Here is a 26,249-nt window from a genome sequence, read left to right as displayed (position 1 = left end):
ATTTTATAAATCTATGTTTCCTATGATTTCAAAAGGAACTTTGGAAACATTGGAAAGACTATATTTTAAACGGGAGCAAACTTTGCCATCTTTCCACTGTAAATACGTATTCCCTGGACTCTCCCATCGTCCCCTTCAAAACAGTGGAAAAAATAGAAAACCCTCGAACGAAGCGAACTTCTAAAACAAGGGCAGAGGAAAATGAAAACAAATGGTTCGCGGGAGGGGAGAGAAGGATGAGGCGTTAGGGTGGGGACAGCGACACCGACGGGGTATCCCGAAGAAAACAGGAGATCCCTGAAGGAACGCCGCCCCAGGAGGGCGGTGGGGAGGGGGTACGCGTGTTCGAAAACACGGACACCTATCCTGATCAAGAAAGAAGCATCGGGAATGCAAGAGGGATGCGGATGCCTGGAGGAGAACAGAGCTGGAGGGTGCCGGAGATCCGAAAAGAGAGATCAGAGCCAGAGGGTGGAACAGAGATGCGGATGCAGTAGGGGGTGGTTAGAGTGAGATTCGGGCAGGAAGTGGGCGCGGGAGAGGCGGAGAGCGCGACGGAGCTGCTGGCGGTGCGAGAGAGAAGAAAGAGAGGCGCGCGGGGGTGGCAGGAGACCGAGGCTGCGGCGTAGCCTCAGTGCCGGCGCAGTGGCCGGGCCATCGTGTCCTGTGCCTAGCTTTCTGTGTTCTCTTTTCTCCGATCCTGTCCGACAGTCGTCGACGATCCTCCAGAGAGATCGTCCCCTTTCACGTCGTGTGCCTCGCCAGTCGACGAACCTCTCCGTGCCACCCTTTCGTTTCCCGTCCTTCGACACCCTTCCCAGGTGCAGTGCCGGGTCGTGATCGCGCCAGGATGCGAATCGTGACGCGTCGCGACGCTCGGTGAGGCCCTGCCGCGACGAACCACCCGCTGGCGCGAGCTATCCGTGTGTCGTCCCCAGGAACGTGATCGGCGAAACGGTTTTCCGACTTCTTTGTGCGCGAGGACCCGCCAGGAGCAAGCGGACAGGACGAACGCCAAGAAGGACACCCTGCCGGGTAGCAGCCGGGAGGATCACAGGGCGAAGAGGTGGGAGCCATGCCGCCCGGGCGAGCTTCCCTCGAGGTAGCCAGGATCGTCCGGCATCCCTGTCCTTCCGGTGTACCGGGTTCCGGTCGCCTCGTCTGAGGTAAGGGATTCTTTTGCCTGGTTACAGCCGCGTAGACGTCGTCGATAGTGATAGTGATTCGTCGTCATCTTCGAGTACCTGCAAGTGCCTACGCTTCAGATGCTACCGTTAAGATTTACTGGTCCCTCCGATACAATTTTTCGAAGACGCTCCGAAACTTGCAAATGTTCGTTGGAGTTCGTCTGGTGCTTGTAGCTTGGACGTAGAAGGTGCTCGAGGATTCGGAGACTCGCAGAGCAGCCGCGGTAGACGCGTTTTAATAGTGTCGTCCAGGACTCCAGGCTGACGCACGTAGATGAAAGTCTGTTGTGGTCCAGGTCTCGCGATAAGCGTGTTCGAGAAATTTAGTTAACGCGTGCTCGGACCTGAGTCGATGGGTACTTGGGTTATGGGTGTCTTCGTGTCTTTATGTGATCGTTCGAGTGCTTAATCCAAGAACTGGTATCCCTCGAAGTGTGTACGTTGAAGATCTGTTGGCTAAGATGAACTGGATTTTCGAGGCACGTTCTCGTTCCTCGAGGTTGTGTTTTATGTAGAATTGGTGATACAATCCGACTATGCTGACGCGGTTCGAAGTGTGTCGCGGGTTTATGAGCATCCGTTGGGGGGGGGGGGGGGGCGCAGCTCTTCCAATTGGACATCTCTGCGTAGTTTGAAATGTGTTTAGACTCGAGTATGTCGGCATAATTCGTGGATTGTTATCGAGTATAGGGTAACTTAGTTTGGGGTTGAAGTATGTTAGAGAACCGATGGTTCTGATAGTGCATGATGTGGAGATCCCTTCATCTTCTCAAAGGATGATAAGAGTGGACTAGTTTCTTGTGACATCTACTGGTTGGCTAGATTGTGCTCTGTAGTAGGTTGAAATAATGATACTACTCATGAAATTCGAATCATACTGAGGGTTCTTAAGTATCTAGACAGATGCTGTGCACTGGAAACAAAATTGTGTGTTCGGATGTAAACTTCGCTGATATAGTTGCCTGCCATAAGTATTAAGACACCTGCTACAATTGTTCAAAATGAATGAATATCATTTTTTATTGCTTCATTTTCTAGGTTCAATTGAAATACATGTTCAGTTGTAAACATTGATCACACACATAGTTGATTTATAACTTTATTGCATTATAGTTATTAAAATAACGTATCGCGTCTGTTTACGTTTCTCTGCTACAGCGAAATTTATTTACGTATTTCCTTGGGTCATATTGAATCTAGTGGTATGGAAGTAAAGATTTAAATATTTGGACTCGATCGTTAGAGTTTAGTTCTGTTTGGAATGGTATTTGTGCAAGACTATGCAGAGGAATTAAAAGATCGAAACGAACTGAATATTATGCATCGCGTATTTTTTTACAATCAATCCACGCAAGGTCGGTGTCCTAATACTTATGGCCGTCAGTGATGATTAGGGTGACTTCAGTTTGAAATTATCCCCCGAGTAGAAGTTATTGAAGGGTTCGATGCAAAGGAGCCTCTGAAAGTGTATGATGTGTCCCCCAAGTTGGATTTTTACTAAACTTCGCTGATGTAGTTGTTAATTTGGGTGTCCTCAACTTGAAATTATTTATTGGAGTGTTCGATCGAATGATGAGAAGGAACAGTACCGGTTATGTTCTAGATAGAATTTCTGATATACTCGGATTACATTGACGTAGTTTGAAACGTGCTGCGGGTTTAGGGGCACCTAGTCAACTGCAGCTCCACTGCTGAACGTGTCTGAGTAATTTTGCTGTAGAAGGCGAGAGAGGCGAATATATTGAATGCAGCGATACGTGTTCAGAACTGAGCTCGTGTATTAGGAGTATGCATAACTTTTGTAGATTACAGTTAGATGGTGGTACGGTACGGTATATCGGCATGTATTAATTAACGATAAGTATTTTTGATATTGATACGAGTGGCAAACTTGCATTCAAACAAATGAATGACAGATCGTAGTTGTTGGCAGAACCTTTTAGTTTGTTTCACAAGTGTAAATTTCGTTTGGTTAATGTACATAATTCAACATATAAACCAACGAAACTTATTTATACATCTAATAGTTGGCAGGGTGCTGTGAAATTCTGAGTGACTTTGTGTCAGGTTCTATCTATGCTAATAGACTTTTTGTTTCGTGTATCCATGAGATTATGTTTATTTTTTTTTGTTTTATTTAAAAGACGCGATACCGTAAAGTTTGACCAAGGTCTTTATAGACCCTTAATCGTAGATCACATGACACTTGAACAATGTCAGATTGGCATTGAATCAAGGATCTATCCCAAGGCAATTTAATGCCAATAAGTCTATCGTCTTAGTTATCAATTGGACTACGCTTGTTTTATTTAAAAGACGTGATGCAGTAAAGTTTGACCAAGGTCTGTATGGACCCTTAATCGTAAATCTTTCGTTTCAGGTATCAATGTTACTATACTAGTTTCATTTAAAAAATGTGATATTGCAAAGTTTGAGCCAGGTCTCTAAATTCCCCAAAGTCGTAGATCATACGACACTTAATCACTTGGAATCCTTCGTTTATAAAGTCCGCCACACTTCGCCGTCGAAGGGTCAACGTTCGAGCGCAGAAGTCATCGCGCTGCTTCTGTTGACGTTGGCGACGCTCGACGAGGCTTCCGACGATGTTGCCTGCCTGGCGAGCCACAATAGCGCACCTGTGTATTTCATAAACAGAAAGTAGCCAAGCCGCGGACTGGCTTCAATGAAGTCATGGATGAATGCGGCGTACGAACAAAAACGGCTGTCAGCGTTTCAGTCGCATCGAATAGTCCTCCCAGCTCGTTCAGGCGTGAAATCGTCGCGCGATTATGCGTCCACCCTTCGTCCATATCCGTGCGGCGAAGTCGCGGAAATTAGCATCTTCGAAATCCCGCCGACGTTTGGAAGTTTTGGTGCGTGGAATCTTTGGAAAATTGAGTCGAGAGAGCTGGTAAATCTTAGCTCTAGTTTGGAAAGATTAGGCTCCTCTGGGGAGCCGAGGATCACAATGAATCACTATTCCAGGGATTTCGAACTTAAATCCTTGCTTCGGAGCGGTGCCACACGGGCATCGGTAGATTCGAGATCAGTGTATTGGGGGGCACAGTTGTATGTTAGCCTTCCTTAAAAATCGTGAAGCAGATTTGAGGAAGAACGTAATCCCTTGGCCTATAGGCTGACAACGAGGACATCACGACGATTTTTAGAAAGGAAAATTTATCTGTAGTTCATTGAATACCAAACAAATCATATTTATTTTAGGTGAAACCGTAGATTTCGATGCAAATAGAATATTATGTCTAGCGCGTAATTTTTTATATCGACTCTTGTAAATAATAATATATATTAAAACAATTTGCCTCCATCTTCGATTAATTCTTTGTGTAACGTAACAAATTCTCCTTCACTTTCTCTTTTTTCCAGGTTTCATGCACCCACTTTCGTTTCGTTGTCTTATTCTCTTCATTTTCGTCATCTAAACTTATAGCAATCGTTGCTAGTTCATCATCCGTAAAGTTTGCCATCTCGAAAACCGCTGCGGTCAAACTGATCGAACTACGGATACGTAGAAACAGTCGTCACTGAAACGTTATGGATGTTACAGACACGGTGCTGACACGGGACTTCCACGTTACGAATATGTGTAAATAAACCATTAATGACAATTAAAAACTGCGAGCTCCCAAGAAGTAAATCTATTAAAATTATTCGTTTGCAATATAAACTCAGATGAGTGAGTCTGAACTTCTATTAACAACTGTAGGTTATTCCAGAGCTTACCGCTTCGAAGCGTAACGAACAATCTAATTACCCACTGTAATTTGGTATCACGCACACGTCCAAGTCACGCTCGTGACATAGCTGTAGCACAACATGCATGTACGTTACGCGTCTCTGAAACTATAACGCGCGTTATTCGCAACGCAACGCACACTCGACTGCACCGTGTTCCGCTTCAACTGGCATTCGCGATACGAAGCTCGTGATTCGCAATCGCAGGTACGCCGCGAGAGAGAGGATCGCACACTTTTGGGAATGGTCGGGCAGCTTGTGCATCGATTTCGCGAGCGATTTGAACCGAAAGGGTCTCGAGGAAACGCTTCCTGTCGACCTACTCGCGGAACAATGCCTCGAAATCGCTGGCCAACGCCTGCTAGCGCAACAACCACCTCCGATGCATCTATTTTTAACGGTTGTATTTGTTTTCGCCGCGCTAGGGGATCGCGTGCCCATTATAGGGAGCAATTTACTCGTTTGGGACAAAAGGTTTTAAAACTGCGTTTTGGGGGTGTTTTAGCGAAATGAAAGTAATTTGGTAATGATTGGAAATAATTTATACAACAGAGGTCGTCCAGCAAAAAGTAAATTTATTTCGGAGTGCGTACATAGAAATGTGTTTTCGAACTGAACGCTCACTTTTGTCAGGTTCGCTTCTTAATTCATCTGTTTTAATTTTTGAAAGCGTTAAATTGCGTGATAATCGAAAGTAATGTTACTTTAGTAAGAGATAATTAACAATTTCAATCTATCTATTTATCCATTCGTACTCTGAGTACATTTTTTTTTTTTAATAATTGACAGTTTTGCTTTTGCTTTTCCAATTATTTTCGATTAACCATGGTGATTTTAACGACGTCAAAGTGTTCTTTGAAGTAGGTGAAAAAACTATAAAGATAAAATTATTTTTTTTCATCGGTGACGCGAAGAAACCCTATTAAATTCCTGCCGGAGACGCGTCGTTCTAGCACGCTGCGAAAATATTCTACGCGACATCTTATCGTCTGTCCCACGGACGAGGATCTTCGACGTTTTCATCTGCCTTGGATTTTTCTTAGAAGAAAACGTGCCGAGAGAAAAATTTGTCTTTCATTCAGACCCTCGTAGATTTCTATAGCACTGAGAACTTTTACACGTGTAATTTCTTACACGCTAATGAGCGCTCTAAGAAGGGAGAATGTCTCTCGAAAGTAATTCCATTGAAAATTTAGAAAAGGTTTAAGAAATTTTGTCTAAATTGAATGGTTCATTTCCTTCGTGTTATATTCACAAAGAAAAATTTATTTGGAAACGTCGAACTTATCATTTAAGTGAGAACTATTTTGTCAATAAACATGGTGGATACGAATACTTATGGAACTGAATGTATATGCTGTTATTTAACCCATCCTTGTACAGCAGCCCCCAAAAACATCGATACCAATGAAAACAAATTTTAATTACCCCCCCCCCCCCCCCCCTATGGCCCCCATTGCTTTTAAAATAATTTCCATTCGTGCATCGAGTTTTTTTTTTATTTTACTTTCGCAGTACGGGCGTTCAAAATTCGACCGAGATGAAAATTTTTTTAAGCCCCGAGGAGAGATATTCGATATTAGGCAAACGAATGGGTACTCGAGGGCAGAAGTTCCTCGCGTATCCGCGGAGTTTTGGCGGCATAAATTTCCCAGTGCCGGAAATTCCTGAAATTCCCTCGAACGCATGAAATCGAATTGGAAATTTCACTCCCCCCCCTCTCCCACTCCCTCCCTCCCCCTTCCCGCCGCTCCGTAAATCCGGAATATCGTTCCCCATTCCAAACTGCGTCCCGTTTCGCGGGACCACTTAAAATTTATCTTCCCTCCAACCCCCTCACTTCGAGGCCGTAACGCAACGACTTCTAACCGCCGTAACCTACATTCTATCGTTCGTTGATCTCTCATAACTTTATTCTCCAATATACAATATTGGACAACGTCGTAACGAACCACTTACACGTTGTGTACGCGATGTTCACGATGCGTTTGTGGCCATCTCCAGAAACGGAAACGTGTAATACTTTGCGATAAAAGGGAGGAGGAGGAGGAGGAATATTTATTTCAATTAGGTGGTTCATGTTTGAAATAAAAATATATTTCAGTGAGGCGAGATTCATGTAATCTCTTATGTAATTTACTTTGTAATGCTTCTGGTCTAAATATGGGGTTCCTCTTGATGATGGATGAACAAATCGAGATACATGAAATTTTCTTTTCGTTGTAATCGTCGAAAATGTGTTTGAGGAAAAGAGGTGTTTAGAGTTCAGTCAGAAAGATAAAGTTTAACTCTATTTACATAGTGGGAGATATTTCAGTGGCTAGTAGAGGAAGCAGCGGATACAATACGTTTGATGAAAGAAAGTCACAAATGTTGAATGGGAAAATAAAATTAGTCATAAATAGACTCCTGATGTATATGCAAATTCATATTTTTGCAGATTCGAGTGAAGAAATGAGATTTAAATGAAAGTATGTTTCATCTTCTAAACAGTGTATTTTGTATTTATGCACATCCTTATACTTGCCATAAATGTGTACCTAAACATCCGCAATCTACGTACCTTCATCAGACGAAACAAAATGGAGCATAAAGTGAAAATAACCACTTACAGGAATTCGTTCTTCAACAAATAGTATAAGTTAATAGATAAAGTTAAGTACAGTATAGTCGAATAGTAAACAATCTATAAGATGTTGTTCCTCTATTAACTATTCAAATATACCTCCTCTTCTATTCTGGAAATTATCACAAACACATGGTTAGAATTATTTAACTACAGACTTCACAAGTATCCTAAAATTAGAATTATTGTCTAAACGATATCTTAAGCATGGAAGAGTTATGTATCGCTGGCATGACAATTTAAGATTAACGACAGTCGTTTAAGCATGAACCTACATAGCTATTCAAATCCTCATCTTAAATTTTACGTTCACGTGGTTTATTATACACCTATCGGGAGAACGTGAGACGTATTTTCGGCTTTATGGCGTCGCTGCTGCCAAAATTTGCGTATCCTCATGGGGATATGCCGCCTCCGCGAATAGGAGATACAGCGAAACGTGGGTTGGTATTGCAAATTCGAGCGTGACTTATTGTCGTACGCGCTCGCGAACACGCTCGCCAAGAATGTCGAGCATCCCTCTGCGACGGCATCCTCGAAGAATTCCTGTTGGTCGCTGGTCCCCATGTCGAAGAGAGATCCACGCTGTTTCACAATTTATTAGACCGTAGCTTCTTAATGCCTTCGACGGAATTTCCAACGAACTGGTTCTGGGTGTCCTCCTTTTTAAGACCTCTGCCCAAGAAATCGCTGGCTTACTCTTCTATTTCCGCGTATTTCCCGCTGTGACGTGAAATGGCACCTTTGGGGGGGTCGATGAGACTTTTGGGACTCTTAGATGTTCGTAGAAAGTTTGTTTTATTTTTGTATTACTTTTTTGCGCTTTGGATCGGGAGACGATTTATTAATTTTTGGGTATTAAAATATTTACATTCAAATGTTATGCATGCATTGCATTAAATGTTTTTAATCTACTACTAGTAAATCTAATTAATTTACTTAATCTCTATAGTATCAAATACTATACAGACCGTAACTTTTATTGAACAAGTAACAAAGTCATTTCCTTCGTTCGTTATTCGAATTTCCCATCTACAAAAGAATGTTCTATAAACGAACATTTCAACTCCCAAATAAAAGAAACCATTGTTCAATAAAGATTCCAATCTGAATGGTAATTTAGAATTACATTCTACCTTAAACGAATGACTATCCAATCGAGTAAACCATGCAAAGAAATCGCTGCATTGTGTTTTTATTTCTCGTACGAAATTCAAATAAAATTCAGCTCATCCCTGAAAGAACGAAATGCGCGAAAGCTCGTAAGGTGTAAAGGGTTTAGGGAACTGAAAGCCAGTATAACGTCGCCATTTGGCGTGGCAACGTCCCTTGGGCCAGCGTTAGCATGAAACAATCTAAAAACGAGCAAATGTTGCTACTTTGTACGCCGCTTGCGTCTCTATTTTTCCAACAGAAGTCGAAGTTTCAGTGTTTTCAGTACGGGGAAGCTCGCTGCCCTGTTTTGATCGCGGACTGCGCTTTTACGAGCAGATTAGAGTTTCGCGGCCATTCGCGGTATCCAGGGATCGATTTAATCGCGAATGAAAAACTGCGGAAGTGCTCAGGAGCGTTGAAAGGCTTTAAGGCGTACGAATTGTTTGAAATTTATTTGAACCAAAATTACTCTGAAGCTGGGTTTTACCTCTGGATATCTCGGAATTAAATGTTTATTCGGGAATTTATTTAGAATAATGTGCTCAATTGGTTGTTTCGATATTCATTGTATTAGGTTGTACTCAAGTTTCTTCCATTTCATTAATAAGTAACACATACACAATATTTTGTGTCTAATATTACATTATTGAATTGCGTACGATTCAGTTTCCTCCGTTACTGTTACAACGTTAACATCTAAGAAATTAGGTTGTCTATTTATATAAACATTAAGTACAGTAGTAACTTTCACGAAATTTGCAACGTGTAATAGTTCCCTAAAACTTGTTGAATCGTGAAATAATTTGCATTGTACAAGATGTTTATGGAGCACTTACAACATTTACACTTAAAATTTTAACAAATGAAAGACTCTTAAGTGTAAGAATTATTAGATTCTAATAATAGGACACATAGATCCATAGCAATTCGTAGAACTGGATTCTAACATAGAATCTAACAAGTGGTTTTAAAATAAATATTTTTTCTTTAAACACCAAATAGAAATGAAAGTGGACGTGCATAAATCATAGAACTGACAACTGGGAAAAATTAAAATTGTATGTTGTATAAAATATTGCGTTCCACATAAACAAAATTTATAAGTAAGACGTATCTTAGTCCACTAATCTCGGAAGATAGATAATCCAGATGTTCCGGACCGCAGTGTACGTACCAAATTTTCCATAAATCTCAATCAGTTTTCAAGGTTCTAAACACTTCCAGTGAAAAACGTCTAACAAAACACGTACTATTTACCAGAACGAAGTAATAACGCAAGTTGGAAGAATTCGACTAACTTTTCCATGAATTTTGCTAATCTCACGAAACTTCTAACACCGATTATTACTTTGATACAACTGCGCGCCGCGAGGCTAAAGTTTGTTAAAGTACCTCGAAGTTTCACTAATCTATGTATATATATATATACATATATACAGAGTGGTCCAATAGAAACGGATTAATTCGGTACCTTCTGTTCCATCGATGCAATGGTACTACACATAAGTGCATGAGTGCATCTCCTCTTTTAATTTAATTTTTAAACGCACAAATTACTGATTTTATAATTTTATTTTGAATCGTAGCAAGATTATTCTTTTCTGAAACGTTTGCGCTGGAGAAACGTAAACAGTGGTGGGACAGTGTGGCTACAAATGGAGAAGATTCTTTACAATTTAAATTTTCCACGTAAACTTAATTCGTTAGTTTCATCTTCCAATATTATTTTAGTAAACTTCCCAGAGCATTACGATATCAAAGTTAATCGTTACGCCAGGTATTGGATATTCCGAAATATATTTTAAAATGTCATTGAAATATTCATCTAATCGATATTCTAAAATGTAGGTTGGCTCTAGAAGAGAATTTATGTCGACAGATAAACTAAATAAAAATGCTATAATAAGATGAAGAGGTAAATTATCTTCAGAAAGAAATGAATCTAGTGTTAAAATGTCTCAAACGTCGCAACATTGAAAGAAACTTCTACTTCCTCGTGTTTATGTTTGAAAATTGTCAAGCTTGACAAATCTTTTGTACTAAAAATATGAATCCAATTGTTAGAAATTGAAAATTGTCAAGTTTAACACATTTTTTTAGTAATTGAACTAAGGATATAAGGGTCTGTGTCTATTTGACTACGTAGGTATATGTATAACATGAGACTCTAGGTTCTCCAAGTCTTCGTTCTCATCGCAAGCATAAGTTAGTTCCCTTACGTAGAAGCCGTCAATTACAGCGCAGGGAAGTTGTCTATTCCAAGAAACAGCGAAACAGCGACGTCAGAACCACGCGTTAGGGCTTCAGAATCGTCACAAACACACGGCAAGTCGTTTTACTAGATTCAGGTGGCGAATCAGTTTGCTCGTAGCTTACCTTCGAGAGAGACCAATTAAATTAGTAGCGCGGGTACAGAGATAACGCGGTTATCGAACGTCGTCGCGTCAGCCCTTGTTGACGGGCGACCATTTTACGACCCCTTCCTTCCCACCATTTGCACTAACATGCTGTCTATCGTATTCGCAAAGCTCTCGTAAACCAGTGAAGGAGAAACTGAAGACACCGGTTGTTCGATTTTACAAGTACATTTGTTTATCGACGATGTTTCTTTGGGAATTTTGAAAAACTGAACGACTCAGGTATTTTTCATTAGTTTCGAGGCAATTTTCATCATTTTTTTTACAGCTGAAGTACTATATAGAAACTTTCGAAATTTAGTGTGTTTATTTATACATGCATACGCAAAATTCTGTTTAATTTATAAATGTCCTGGTCAATTTATTTCAAAATTACGAATAATATTCGACGTCACGTCGAGCGGAATGGGGTTGCGATGTTAACCCTATTGAGGTCTGATGGTGCAGACCAATGAAAAATGATTTCGCTTTACTCATTATGAATGTGATTGTAGTGTGAATTAGGGAAAAAAGTATTAAAAGAAAATTGACAAAATGGTGGCATTTTAAATACATTATATTCTATTCTTGAAACGTGTAGCTTTTGAGAAATGCAAAAGGAACTGATTTATTGGTTAAATTTTACAGTGTTGTGTCCCCTTGAGATGATGATTCGAAAATATGTATATAAAAAATGTGTTTGCAGACGAATCGAAAATGGGAAACGGGAATTCGAATGTTCCTGTTCACGTTTAGTGGCGTTTTTATTATTCTCTCATTGTCAATCAAGACGAAGGTCATTATACCGAATCTTATTAATCCTGACGCTGGCAGGAGGATAGGAAATTATCGTCAAGCTCGGGTAGTCGATGTACATGTGAGACTAAATCAATTGGGTCCCTTATTCGATAAGTGAAATTAGATGGCAACTTTGTTATCTGCTTGCTTCATTAACTTTTGGTCCGTGTTATATGAACGTGAAATGTGATTGGGGAGTTCTCGGATAAACTGTTAGATATAATACTTTTAAAATTATTCGAAGCATAATTTCACAGAGGATGTGTTAGAATAACTATAAAATTATTTGGAGGAAAGAATAAAAATGAAAATCATCAATCCATAAGTAATTAGCATGTTTTGTTTCATTCTATACTTCACTTCGAATAATTCTTCATTCTTTTGGTGGAAATATATTTTACAGAATTGAATTTGTCTTAAAATATATATGTTTGCAGTGAATTAAATAAATATCTCTGCGTGTACCATTTATAGTGCACATGGATTGAAGGTAAAGTTTAACGTATACCATAAGTTATACACGTGGCACGCAACGTGTTAAACAGTGTTTCTTCTGGTTCTCGTTTTGTTCACTCGCGAGGCTCCTCTGCGCGTAAAACCTCAAAATTCTCGCGCGTGGAAGTAGAACGTAAATTCGTCAAATTCAGTTGTACATTTCTGCTCTGGTACGTCGAATCGTTAAATTCGCTAGAATCAACGTTCGAAAAAGAGGAGATAATTCTTCCCGAGTGAGGGGTGCCGGCGGAAGGGATGCAACTCTTGACAAAACGGAAAAGGAACGTCCACTTCAGCATCCCTCGCATTAAATTTCATGCTTCGCGAATTACGCTCGTTGTCGCTGTTTCGCTTCATGAATGGTTCGAGCACGGGGCCGTGTTCATTTCTCCACGAAAAAGTCAACTAGGAAAAGAAAAATTGCGGTAATAATGGTATTCGTGGACGATTTTTAATGACTAGCTTGTTATTTCGAGATTTATGCAACGAATGACAGAAAAACTGCTTCGAAGCGGTGGAGAATTACTGATAACTACAGTTTCTTAAGTTAGCGTACTTCAAACTGCGGATACATAATTTTATTTTATTTCAATTTGAATCGTGTTTTATTATCATAATAAAGAAGAATGGTTACATGTTGTATGGTAACGCATGTCCCAAAGCATCACAATGGAAGTGCTACGCAATCGTCGTCGTTTCGTAACCAATATCACGCATCGAGCTCGTTTTCGGGTCAATACAAAAGCGATTCCGATCATTATCGCCAATTTTTGCCAGACACGAGCTGCCGTTAGCTCGATACAGAGCCTGTATCGATACCAATGCCACCATTTCCAGCCCCGTAGCTATCATTGGGGGAAGCGGGGGGGGGGGGGGGTGGTTTAACAATTCACGAGCAGGAGTCGAAATCGAAAATTGAAGCCCACGTAATTACCAACGACCCTGACACGCGATTCGTAAAAACGTTCAGGGTTCGCCGATTTCTCAATTCATTTCTAAATCGATCTTCTTTTCTAAATTAAGGGCAATAATTTACCACAAATAAATTTCTATTAATCCCCATTTGCATCATTAGCGCATAAATATGCACATTGTGCTTGGCTATTAGGACCAAAAAACTTTTGAAAGTATCCTGCGTAGTTTGTTTATTACAAAAAAAAAAAAAAAAAGAAAATATACGTATTATCAGTGTGACAATTATTGTGTGACTTCACGTATCGGTCATTTCAAGACTTATCATTACTATATATTATTGCTCTTTTATTATTACTGTATAATCAACTAAAAGATTTTTCATTTTTCACATGTTTTGAAACGAACAAATTTTCCACTTTTTCTCATAATGCAAATGGGTTAACCCATTCGCTGTCAGGGAAATTTAATGCGTTTTGCCTTAGGCGCCAAGATTTGATACAGATGTGAAATCTAGGTTATCATTTTGATAATAAAAAGTGATATTAAAGTTCTTTTAAAAAGAAAATTTACGATCGTTCTTTGCAATAATTCGGCATTCGGTATTCAAAAGGCTATAAAATTATCCCTTGAGCTATACTGACCCACATAGCCAGTCATTATACATATACTGTTGGTTTTTATTTTAGCTGGATCTAAAGAAACACCTTTGGCCAGTTTTGGGAGATTTCGCTCCACTGCACGACGCGGTACACTGCTAATGAAATTTCTGCACCCGCGATTTCGTTTAATTCTTCGTTTCGTTAAATAAAAATCCTAGGGGATGAAGCGAGCTTATGCGTGATGGCTTAATCACAGACACAGCTTTTTTTTTTTAATCAACCACAATGTCCTCCCGCAATTTTTCGTTAAATTCTGAATGGTGAATAGTTCTTTTACGTAATTGAAAAGTTCATATCTTTGGCTGGGAGTGTACAAAAATTTTCAAATACCAAGCTTGGTGTAACTATAACGAAGCAACATAAAGTCATAGTATCTGATAATAATGGACAGACGCCATTATTAACGCATTTATGGGTTAATGATGGAAGTAGGTCAATAGAAATTTATTTTGAGGTAATTTATTGTTCTCAATGCATCGCCTCTAACAGCATATATAGCATACATTGAAATTCAGAAGAGATATTGTAAGAAGAAGAACTATTTTATTTAATATTTGTTTTACCCACGCAACGCAGATATAAAATACTATAAAATAGAAATAAATAAATTGCATCGATACACGCACAAACTAAGCATCAGCATGGCTTCCTGTGCTCGCTACAGTCTCGAGGTAAACTCTACTCTTAACTAATGAAACGCGGGCCGTATCAGACACACGAGTCTCAAAGAAAAATCTCAAGAATTAACCGAGTCCTCCGAGATCCAGAAAGCTAACGACCCAGTGGAGGTTCCACTCAACCGTCAGCAAAGAAATTTCCTTAGCGACGGTGCTGGCCCCCCTGCATCCGCCATGTTCGTAATTCAATTACGGAAACACGGAAGACTGGACCCGCTGCAGCAATAAACTGAAATTAGGGACAGAGGTTGCACGTCCTCCGTCGGGATAACTTCCTCGTGTTTGCGCGGTTCGATTAAAACCGGATAGTTCAAACGCATTTCGATAAAACGGTTCCAGCTCGAAATTAATCAAACTAACTTGCACGGCCTCGTTAGTTCCACGTTAACGAGCAACGTTTCGTCGGGGTCCTGATGTCCAGGGGAATTAAGAGCTAGGAAAAAAGCTAACGGGTTCATATTCTGTTCCAGTTAGGATTCCTTGGACGTTGTCGCGAGAAAAGGGTAATGGGGTCCCAAGATAATGTCAGCTGAGAACAGGCTCGTGTCGCTCAAGAAAACTGCTATGTCGTTGTGGAGCGTCCGTGCGCAATATTAATTATTCGTGACTACATTTCTTCTGGTGGATTTTGAGGGATATTTGCACAAGTGGTGACTATGTAAACAGTGGTGAAAATGTGAACGTGGAATTAAGCTACCACTAGAAACATGGTCAATATATAATTAAATAGAATATTCAAATATCAACAAAAATGTTTCTATTTTGTGACGAAAATTATTTTCTGATCCAACCCAACATTTTAAATACCTCAAATACCAAGAATGTACCAAAATATATTTTTTAACCCAGAGAAACCTGTTTTCTAACCCAGGAAAAAGAAGTGCCCCCTTAATTTTGATCAATGCACTTTCTAAACATGAATCGCAAAATCGAATCAGCCTTCTCTCCCACACACCGATAAAAATCAGCAGAATGTTAGCCGACGATTCGCAATACGGCTGAATGGAGTTCCTCTCCACTCTCTCGTCAGGGAGAGAATGAATACCCCCGTTCATGGAAAATGTCCTCATTCCGAAACTGCCTAGCAGAGGAAGCGTGTCGATTCCAGCGGGAACGACACGTTCGCGTTCAATTTCTGGAACAATGCCGCTGATAATAAGATAACATCCCAGGTTCTCCCCTAGTAGAGGGGAACCGAACCGTGGGAGCGAAAGAAGGTTAGCTGGAAACGAGTCAAGGAGTCAGGCAGATTCGACCCTCTCCGTGGAATTCGCGACACGATAACGAACTTCCCTTCCAGATGGAGATTTCAACAACAATGTTGCGTTGGTATGCTTGCTGCTTCTGGCGTAATTGGTCAACTCCAAAGACGTACTGGAGTGTGATTCTTGGCCAGGACTTTGGACAGCTTGATGGGATCTGTTTAGGAACCTTTGAGGGTCCCTCTGGATTAGGTACCATTCGCGATGAATTAGATGGTTAGTCAGGGGTCGGTGGTGGGTGATTCTTCGCTAATTGTTTGGATTATGGTATTTGGTGGGTGGAAACTATGTTTAATAGTTTTGGTCAGTTATGCACTGTATTTCTGTTGATTTTTTAGATTCTATTGAGAGCAAACTGAATGTTGTGGTACACAAATTTTAATTAAATTTGTTATAGATGGCACCTGTATTGAATATTAAGCGAATAGTATTTCAATTTTAATTTGGTAATGGATACATGGGACTGAAGTTTGAAAGGAGTGTTAAATAAATAGTATTCAATGTTACTGAACGGTTAATTTTAATTACAATTTTCATAAATAGTACTTTAATTGAGTATTAAGTGAGTAGTATCTCAATTTTGATTAAATATTGAATACATGGTATTTAAATATGAGAACAGTGGTAAGCAAGCACTATTAGATTCTATTGAATATTTAACCAATTTCAATTTTAATTGTGCATCACGGAAACAATGTTTCAATTTTGATTAAATATTAAATGAATACTATTTGAATTTTAATCAATCACTAACTAAATACTATCTGAGTTTCAATTCGATATTAAATAGCAATTAATCTAATTAATCTCGAAATATAATTAAAATTGCAAATTAGAATTGAAATACTGTATCGATAACAATATCGAGGACGTATTCCCGTATCGATTAAAACGCGATACCGTTTGCATTTACTGAACCAAATGGATGGTTGATCGACCATTTACATAATCGGGAATAAAACGTTTCAAACGAGTTCTCCGCGGTTTGTATCACCGTTAACAGCGTTCATGCAAATCTCTTTGCGCGTTAAATTTGATCACGTCTTGTATTGTTATCACGGATGTGCCAATATTGCGTGGGCGTGTAATTTTAATTGCAGGGAGGGGAGGACACCTCTGTTAATAATTTATTCCGCGTTGATTTTGGCAGAGATAGTCAGTGTTGATTAATTAGCGTTACGCTGTATCGCGACGCTGTTCTAGCGTCGCGTCGGCGTCGATTCGAATGCAACATTTGAAGGGTGGGTTGGAATACGTTCATGTATCTCACGTCCGATCTTCAAGTGCGCCTCGTAGGGCGATACGTTGTAACGGAACGATAACCAGAGTGCCAATTTTCTTGGCGTCCTCCCCAATTCATTCCGTTTTTACAGTGGATCGTGAGGGGAGAGGGGGAGGATTTTTATTATTCAAAACTATCGTGTCTGGATCAAGAAATTCCACTGTCCTTAAAAATTGTCATCGTTGAGTTCGGAGGAAACATATTTCAAAATTAAATAACAACACATCAGGAGGATACATTTCGCGTTGACTCTTGTCATGGATCGTTTTGAATAAATCGGGTTTCAATTTTCTCCAATCAGTCAAATTAAATTAATTACATTTGTAAGAGGAATGCAAATTTTTTAAGGGAAACTCGAAGAGGAAAAGTTCAGAACTTGAAAGCGTGTTTTCTTTGAAAATTTAGGTTGGGTTTTAATAAAAGTACTTCTGCTGCACTTGCGTGTTTGTTAGAATATATATCACATCCAATATGAATATTCATTTACAGCGTACACTGTTCATGGAGAATTGAAAAATATAAAAGAAGAAAATTAGATTCAATAAGAATACTGAATTAGTTTCACTATCCGTAGGTGGAATGCAATTTTTCAAGGAACGAGAAGAGTTAAATATAACAAAAATGAGAATGTGATATCAATCAAGAAAATATAACTTATCATATCGAAACCATTATATAGCTATTCTATGTCCTCATATTCAGTAGACTGTATTCTAATGAAATGGACTGGTGCATCACCCATAATCACCTTAATGTTCCCTAAATATAATATTAGATCCAAAATATGCCCTCACTAAGAATATCATGGAATGCTGTCGTGGACCACACCCAAAGGAATATTGGACCATCGAGAATTGGCCAACTACTTTGAAGCAATTTCCTCGATAAAAAGAATGGGTTGCAAGTCTCGGAAACTCCCCCTACAACGATAGCGATGCTAAAATTCCTGTTGTGGGAAAAATAAAATGGTTATGACGAACCGCGACCGACTAAAGGCTGACGCGTGGCGGTTTTGTTGCTCGTGCTGGCTTATGACAGAACTATCGATCCCACTACTGGTCCAACTCGAACTTTTCCTCTGCTTCTCCTCCACCCACCATCCCCTACGTCTATCCCAAATTCCTCCCCCTAACGTTGTCCCGCCCTGATCCTGTGCGTGAAACACACGCCGAGAGGATTCGTAACGCCTCTGGAGGCAACGTTTGGCCCCCAAATCGCGTTATTTCGATAATCGATTCCCTCCTTCGCGCTGTTAGGTCCTGTTCAGAAGTTTGATCGAGTTTCTCGATTAATTATGCCCCCAGTGTTTAAGGGCGCGTTCTGCTTCTGATTTTGGAATGTTTTGCTGTAACTGGGGAACTTGAACGACTTCCTTCGAGTCGGAATTGTCTGGAATCGGGAAAAATTCTTATTCGACAACAATTTTAAATAACGAATGACGTATCTCCTTCGATCCTGAATATCTTCTTTTAAATGAAAAGTATATGTTTCGTGTGTTACAAATCTTTTGGGGGTTCGGTAAGTGGAATTGAATCGATTCAATATTTATTGACTTGTGATAATAAAGACAAAATTGAATGAATGGTTCGTGTTTTTGATCCAGCTGCTGTACGTTAAACTGTAATTTCCCTTTAAATAGATCTGTGTGGATTTATTTAGCAAACAAAAAATCTTAGAAAAATGGAACCAAGAGTGGTTAATGTCTAACCATACAGATCTTCACGAGTTCAAAAGAAAATATTTTTTCTAGTATTCCTCTGGTTTTTCGCTGCCAAGAAGAGAACAAATTCTAACAACTCGATTAAGAATAGGTCACACAAAACTAACTCATAACCATCTAATGACTAAAGAAGAAACTCTATACTGTACAAACTGTAATAAAAGAATCACAGTGAAACATACGCTAGAAAAATCTCCAATGCATAATATAATAAGAGAAATACGAAACTCACGTATGCATATAAATGTTGAACATGTAACTCAGTGGTCGCTAATGGCTTACACGCTGATGCCAGAATAAATAAATAAAAAAAAAGATCTGTGTTTTTTTATTTAAATAAAACGATTTTTCTTGCTCGTCTGGGCATAAAAGTATCGAGGGAAAGTGTTCGAAGAATGAATACTTCAGAAGATATTCCACATTTTCAAGAAAGTATGAGCTTCCCTCAAGGAGATATTCAAACATTCCACCATCACATAACAAGCATTTTGCGAATCGTTCCTTCATGCTTTCCATTTGAAATGTTTCGCGAAGTACTCACTTTTGTAACGTATTCTTAGAGTACCTTTTATACGCGAGGAATCGCTTTGTTTAAATGAAAACACACATGTTGTATCTCAAAGAAAAGTGCGTTTGCACATTGCGGATGCATCGTTGCATTTGTGGAAAAATTGTCACTATCAGCAGACACAGATGTATTTAAAACAAAACGTATTGAAGAACGTGTACTTGAAACAAGGAGTTTAAAGTATTTCGGAAATACATTGTTCATATTATAAATTTTTATGTTAGGAAATATATTTTATATAATTCCTGGAGAAATTGCATTGTTTTTCTATTGTAATATTGTTTAATGGAGCTATAATAGTTTAATGGAATTATATTTAATTCATATGGAGCTATAAATATTCTTTTACCTTGTCGTCGTCAATAACCCAAAGTCAACGCGACGTTAAATTCGAAATAAAATACAATAAATAAATAAGTATTCCTTTATAAATTGGCTTCGAGTGCATCTCAGATAAATCTTAAGTATTCAATAATAAATTCTAGTTAGTGTAGAATCCTCTATTTATCCTCTACCGAATTTAGTATCATTAGAGACTATTATAGTATAATAAATCGAGTGTACGTAGTAAATAATCTGTTTCCAATGACCAATAGGAGCTATCATTTAGAGGAAAGCCGCGCTTCGATGGGTTTATTGCTCCGAAGAAACAAAAGACAAGGCCAGTGTGGGGATTACAGAAGGACAGTTTGTCAAAGTCAGCGATAACACGAGTCCACGGCCGGGTCTGTTAATTACCAGCGGCGCGATGCCGTTTAATTAGCGATGATTTACTGCAAATTGACACAGCCACGTCATGCATTCTTGCCAACAACGTTGAGCCTGCAGTTTTTGTTAGTTAATAATCGCCCGAAACAACGGTCAATTTGCGCGTAAGGTATGCAAATAAGACTGCAACTATGCAATTTTCGCAACGTGAAAAATAAAAGCAAAACATCCTCTTCGTTATTTCTACCTTTTAAACATTTTATGGATCTCTGACGCGTGACAGTAGGTTCAGTTTTTGATACAACTTAAATATTCATTTGACTCGTTGCAAAGGATTGCGAAGATGTTCTTTCAAAAAATGTTTTACTCTTTGAATTTATTGAACGATGAAGTTTACTTATAAAAATATATAGAAGTATAAATCGAAAAATGTATGAAAAATCATATGTAAGAATATATAGAAAAATAAATAGAAATAGAAATACATAGAAAGATATATAGATGAATATACAAAAATATTAAACTACATATTAAAATCTGCAACAACATATAAAAATATATTAAAATACATTTTATTTACACAACTAAACAAACAATTTGAATTTTCATTTGCTCGAAGAAAAATAACTCGTTCCCGGAGAGTTTATTTATTTTTTAAATATTTCCTCCTTTCGCAATGTAAACTCCGCTCCACTTCGAGGGACATTTCGAAGAAAAATTAATCTCGGCAAAGTACAGTCCAGTGCGATTGTTGTAAATAATGGAACGAGTGGAAAAAGAATCCAGCGTGGAATAAGAATGGGGAATGGTTACATAAATTTCCAAGGGACTAATATTACTTCGGAAACGTTTAACAGACTGTTGGATTATTTTCATAGAAGTGGGGATCGGTGGAAGAAAAATAAGAAATTTGCTCCTTGAGCGTTGACACGTGCGACGTTTTCGCAGAATTAAAATTCATCAGCTACGGAAATACTTAACAGTGTCTGGAGACTTTATTTCCAAAGCCTCTTCGTTTTAATATGCAAATACTTTTTGCTTCTTTACTGCCTTATGCGTATTCATTTTTTCCCAGAGTGTTAATCTCAATTTCTAATTCACTTTCAGCCGAAACAACCTTCGTCAGATTCAATGAGAATATAATGTTTGCTATTTATAGTTTATGACTAAATAATCAAAACGGTTTATCATTATAGCCATTCATTGATCCTGACATGATCTTGGAAAAAAGACGATAAAATATTCACTCTCTCATTTTGTCAGTTTTCACCTCTTTGTAAGGCGAATCGATTACTTTAACCAGCACTTTATTTTGGCACACCCGGTATAATGCAATCAACACAGCTGCAACCGCTTGGACAAGACAGAATAAATATTGATTCTAAACAAACTGTGCAAGATATTTAGTGTACAAATATCACTGACTGCAGAGTGGTTTTCGCTGAAGAGTTTGCGGTTGTAAAACTGGCACCTCAGAAATTAGGGTAAATAGCACGGACTCGACGATTCTGTAAATATTGATTACAGCGAAACATGTTTCTGACAAACAATGCACAGTTCAAAGGATGGTTCCTAGTTTATTTCACTGGGTTTAATTTTTCCTTAAAACGAAGTTCTTATATAAAAAGTTGTTGTTTCAGGTGTATTATTCGTTTCGCTGTAAGAACAATATTTATAGACATTCTAAGTAATATTTCGAAATTATAAACGAAATGATCAAACAATTAAAAATAATATTTATAATAAATATTCGATTAGGCAAAGAATCACAGTGATAAAGGAGTCTTGCATACAATAAGAATACTCTAATAAAAGTAATTTATTTAACAGAGACAGGACTACGAGATTCATTATACGACTTAAGAAAAGCCAGTCCACGACTTCTTTCGAGGGTTGCAATGTTCATTTCAACAAATTGACGTTGCAATCAATATCCACTGGCTCATCGAATCTATGATATCTTTCTTGATTGCTGAGACGATTTACTGTCGACTTTCGACCCTTTTAGTTCAGCAAAAATCAATTTGCTTTCTTATTTGCGCATTGCATATCCTGCACCATTCGTCAGTACTCTACGCTTGGCGTATTTCAACCCGTTAGAATTGCAGAACCGAAATTTCCCATGAGATGTCGCTTTGCCATCCACTGTCCAACGAATTCTGCTTCTGTCAGGATCTTTTCGACGCTCCACCGCATTAGGAATTAATTGTGTCGCGACCGTGTCCAACTAAAATGTGGTTATACCACTAGTAATGAGGAAAGTTTGGTCTGATACAGTTCGGAAGAATACTTGGGCAATATCACGTTCATGTGGAAACACAGGTTCGAATAAACAATTAAATAATATTAGACGGAATAGATTGATTTATGTAATACATTGAAAATAAAACAATGAACAGGATACACTGGTCATAGAATGATTAATAGATTATACTGGATATATAGTAACGCGTAGAATGAAGAATGTGGAGGAAAGTATTGAATAAAAATCAGTAGATAAAGGTTTCAAGAGAATTCATAAATCATACAGCAGGAACTCTCATGAAAGCACTCGTTATGAAAGAATGTATATAATACAAAGCAATTTATAAAATACTGTAACGGCACAGACATCGTCGTAAACTAATCATTCCATGAAACATTATCCAAAGCAAATAATGTTTCCAGTACATTAGTACCAGTAGTAGTTTTCAGTTCCAATCATAAATCATTCGATGGAGAGAATATGCCAATCGAAACCTTCGAGTACGGCTAACACAACAATACGCTATTTATAAAATAGCGAATAGGAACACACTACTTACAAAACCATGTGACTAATAAAGCCTGATAACAGAAAGTATTTTATTAGAGTCATATCATGAAGACTTCACATCGTCATCGTGTCAGCCCGCGGAAAGTCACAGCTTTTCAAGTTCTCCTGACAAAAGTCAACGAGCAACGAGCGAAGACCGATAGCTCGAAAACGACGGCAGATAATCGAATTCCAATTTAATCTTCCATCCAGGGAACGATTCGCCACGCGTCGTCCAATAAAGTCACAAGCGACGCGCATCCCTTCAGCCTCGTTCACCGTGGGACGATTTTAATCGGGCGGCGCACGGGGCAATATATCCCCGGAAACACCTCAAGCGCTGAACCGCAGTTATTAAAATTGGCCATTCGTGCGTGTGCTCGTCAGTCCCCGCGAGTCTCTGTCTGAATCCCATCCTTTAATCGACGAGGTATTAACCGTGCCGAATGCCTGCTCCTTTATTGAGCCTGAAATTGGACGGGACGTTTTATTGGTCCAGCGAACAAAGCCGTTGCGTAACTAGAAACAATATGTTTGGATACAATCGACGAGAGATGCTCCGTTTGCTTGAAAACGATTCGTTAGTGTTTTAATCGAGGTGTTTGTCATAATTCGAATGCGGATCTTTATGAAAAATAAAATCTTCGCGAACGTGCCTACAGAAATTGAACCTAAATAGGAATTTATTTTATCCTGAAAATATTACAACATGAACTTTACTTTCAATCTTTTTTATATTCTTGCATATTGTTTGCATTTTTTAGGTTCTTGGACATTCAAATTTTCTATAAATGCAGTATAGTCACAATCGTATGAAACAAGTGCAGCTAAAAAAGCTTAAAGTCTTTAAACTGTTAACGATTCAGAGTGGCCAGAAAATGATCATCGGATAAGATTAATGCGCTCGCAGCTTGCAAATGCCGAGTTTAGATATTGCGGACAATTCGTCAGTGGACAGGATCCTCGTTCGTGGCTCGACTCGCTGCTTGCATTATTAAACGGTCGAAGGAAAGCTCGCGCGAAATTGAGGATCTCCGAATTTCGTGTGAAACGCGTTACCTTGTATCTTTCCGGGGAATTTGTAGCTCGTTCGATGTAGCAGAATGAAATACTGCGATACAACCACTCGTTTGTCGAAGGATTAAATTGTGTCGTGGCTTACGAACGACCACCAGTTGCCCGTTACAGCTGCCTTTCGATGGTAATTTTAATTACCCGAGAGCACCTGATTAATTAATTTAAATAATTTCCCTACAAAGTTCTGGGTGTGTGATTTATTTAGGAGTTTCGATAAAAGTTGTGGAGAATATGGAAAAGTTAATTCGGGGAAGTTAGTTTTATAAATTAGTATACATAAATAGACTTTACACTTTAAGAGTTTATTTGAAAACATCATAACTATCATTTAATTTAGAAAAATGTATTCAATACACATAGAAGATTCGAGTACTCACGAGTCTGACCGTAAGTAAATCGTTCTTTTAAAATATTCTATAATTTAATTATTTCTTACCCCATATGAAGTATTAATTAATAATATTTTCACCCGACTTTCGCTTGTTTAATCTCGTGACACTGTTTCTTACATTTTAAATACACTCAACTACAGTTCAACGAGTTTTCCCCTTCAATATTAATTTTAATCCGAATACTATGATTTTCCTTTTTCCCGGGCCATGGATATGATAGAAAAGCATTAACGCTGAGCAACCATGAGCCGATCGCGGCACGCGAAAGTGCATCGCCGGTGCTCGAATATCCTTTCTCCTCCACCGACAGAATCGCAATTTTTCTCGTATAAACATCATGTTTTCTCAGAACGAAGAGAAAAACACGCTCGCCACGCCGCCATTCAATAATGGACATGTTTTGTCGATTCAACGTCGATATCGGCGGAATACTCTTACGCTCGATTACACGGCCATTACTCTTGCGTCGAACGCTGCTCGATGAATACCGCGCGTTCATCTCTAATATCGCTTTTTGTGTTCTGCTCGGTCGCGGTGAAAATCCCCGTTCCAATGTAATTTCAAGTACCGATGGAATTTTTCGTAACGTTTCATCAATCAAATTCTGCCAGCATACAGTGTGTTTGTTTAAAAAGAATAGTTTACCGTATGCAGTCGAAAAAAAGGTGAAGCTTGTAAATTGATAAACGTTTCAAACTTAATTCAGTGATAAATACCTAATTATATGTTCCGAGTTATTATTCGTGTATTTTCATTTGGAATTAATTAATAATGTGACGTAAAGGCATTTGTATTTGGAACGCTTTTAACGTCTTTCATAGACGATGAAATTTCACGTTTAAATTGAACAGCAAAGGACGTGACGCGATTATTTTTCCACCATTGTATAGCAGTCGAGCAGATTGGTATGTCTCTCTCTTCATTTTTCGCAATGGAAGACAATGCTCGTGTTTGAACAGTCGATTGCGATTAAATAATGTCGCGTATTTATTAACCGAAATTATCGAAAGCAAAAAGGTATCGTTCAGCAGCGATAATAAACGAATTCACGGTCCGAATGGTGACTTTAATGGACCGTTATTAAGAGCTACCATCAATTTGAAATTCGATCAAAGTGAATAGCGTCGCCCAACCGAATAATCTGGACTATAACTAGCGACAAACGAATTTCGAACAAGAATGAAATCACGATTGAAATCTATTTACCGTAATTATAGGAATGTATCGCAAGGACTATTTACTTATCAAATATTGCCTACGGATCACAGGGTAATTGAGTTTTATTCCTGAAATCCAATTTCCCAGTGTGCACGTTTCTAGACTAAAATAATAACAAGGTTAACACAGTTATATAAACAAAAACCGTTATACGGGAGCGTGCAACTTAATATTTTGCTATGCATTTCGCACATACGGTGCATATTACCATTTTTTAATGATTAATTTCTCTTTACGTACACGTTCCCTTCAGATCTATAATTTAAACAATATAAAAATTTCCCATTTACATACACTGTTATTACGCTAGTACTTTTAACATTGACAGTTAACAAGCTCTTTCAATTAAAGGAAATGATAAAAAAAATAGACCTGTACTGTTCATGCAATTATAAAATATTATATCATATTTCTATTCAATTTATTTCCAATGTCATGTTTGACTAAAGAAATTCTCTTAAATGTATTCATTCACACAAATATCTCTATTGGACTTGAAAACAGTTATATAAATAACTTACAGTGTCAATAAGTGACTAGACTATCTCGTGACTCATGCCATGTGTC

At 38.6% G+C, this 26,249-nt stretch overlaps 1 protein-coding gene across 3 annotated transcripts in view; it reads left to right on the top strand.

Moving 5' to 3' along the window:
- Positions 1 to 638: 638 nt before the first annotated feature.
- LOC128877798 (dipeptidyl aminopeptidase-like protein 6) overlaps positions 639 to 26,249 on the top strand; it is a 140,614-nt gene continuing 115,003 nt past the window's right edge. For all 3 annotated transcript variants that reach the window (XR_008457304.1, XM_054125331.1, XM_054125330.1), the window contains exon 1: positions 639 to 1,166. The gene's annotated coding sequence lies outside the window, so the exon portion shown is untranslated. The remainder of the gene's footprint in view (positions 1,167 to 26,249) is intronic.

This window comes from Hylaeus volcanicus, chromosome 6 (genome assembly GCF_026283585.1).
Source record: "Hylaeus volcanicus isolate JK05 chromosome 6, UHH_iyHylVolc1.0_haploid, whole genome shotgun sequence".
In the NCBI taxonomy this organism is placed as follows: Eukaryota; Metazoa; Arthropoda; class Insecta; order Hymenoptera; family Colletidae; genus Hylaeus; species Hylaeus volcanicus.
The sequence above is the reverse complement of the archived record's forward strand: the minus strand, read 5'-3'. Positions and strand labels throughout refer to the sequence as shown.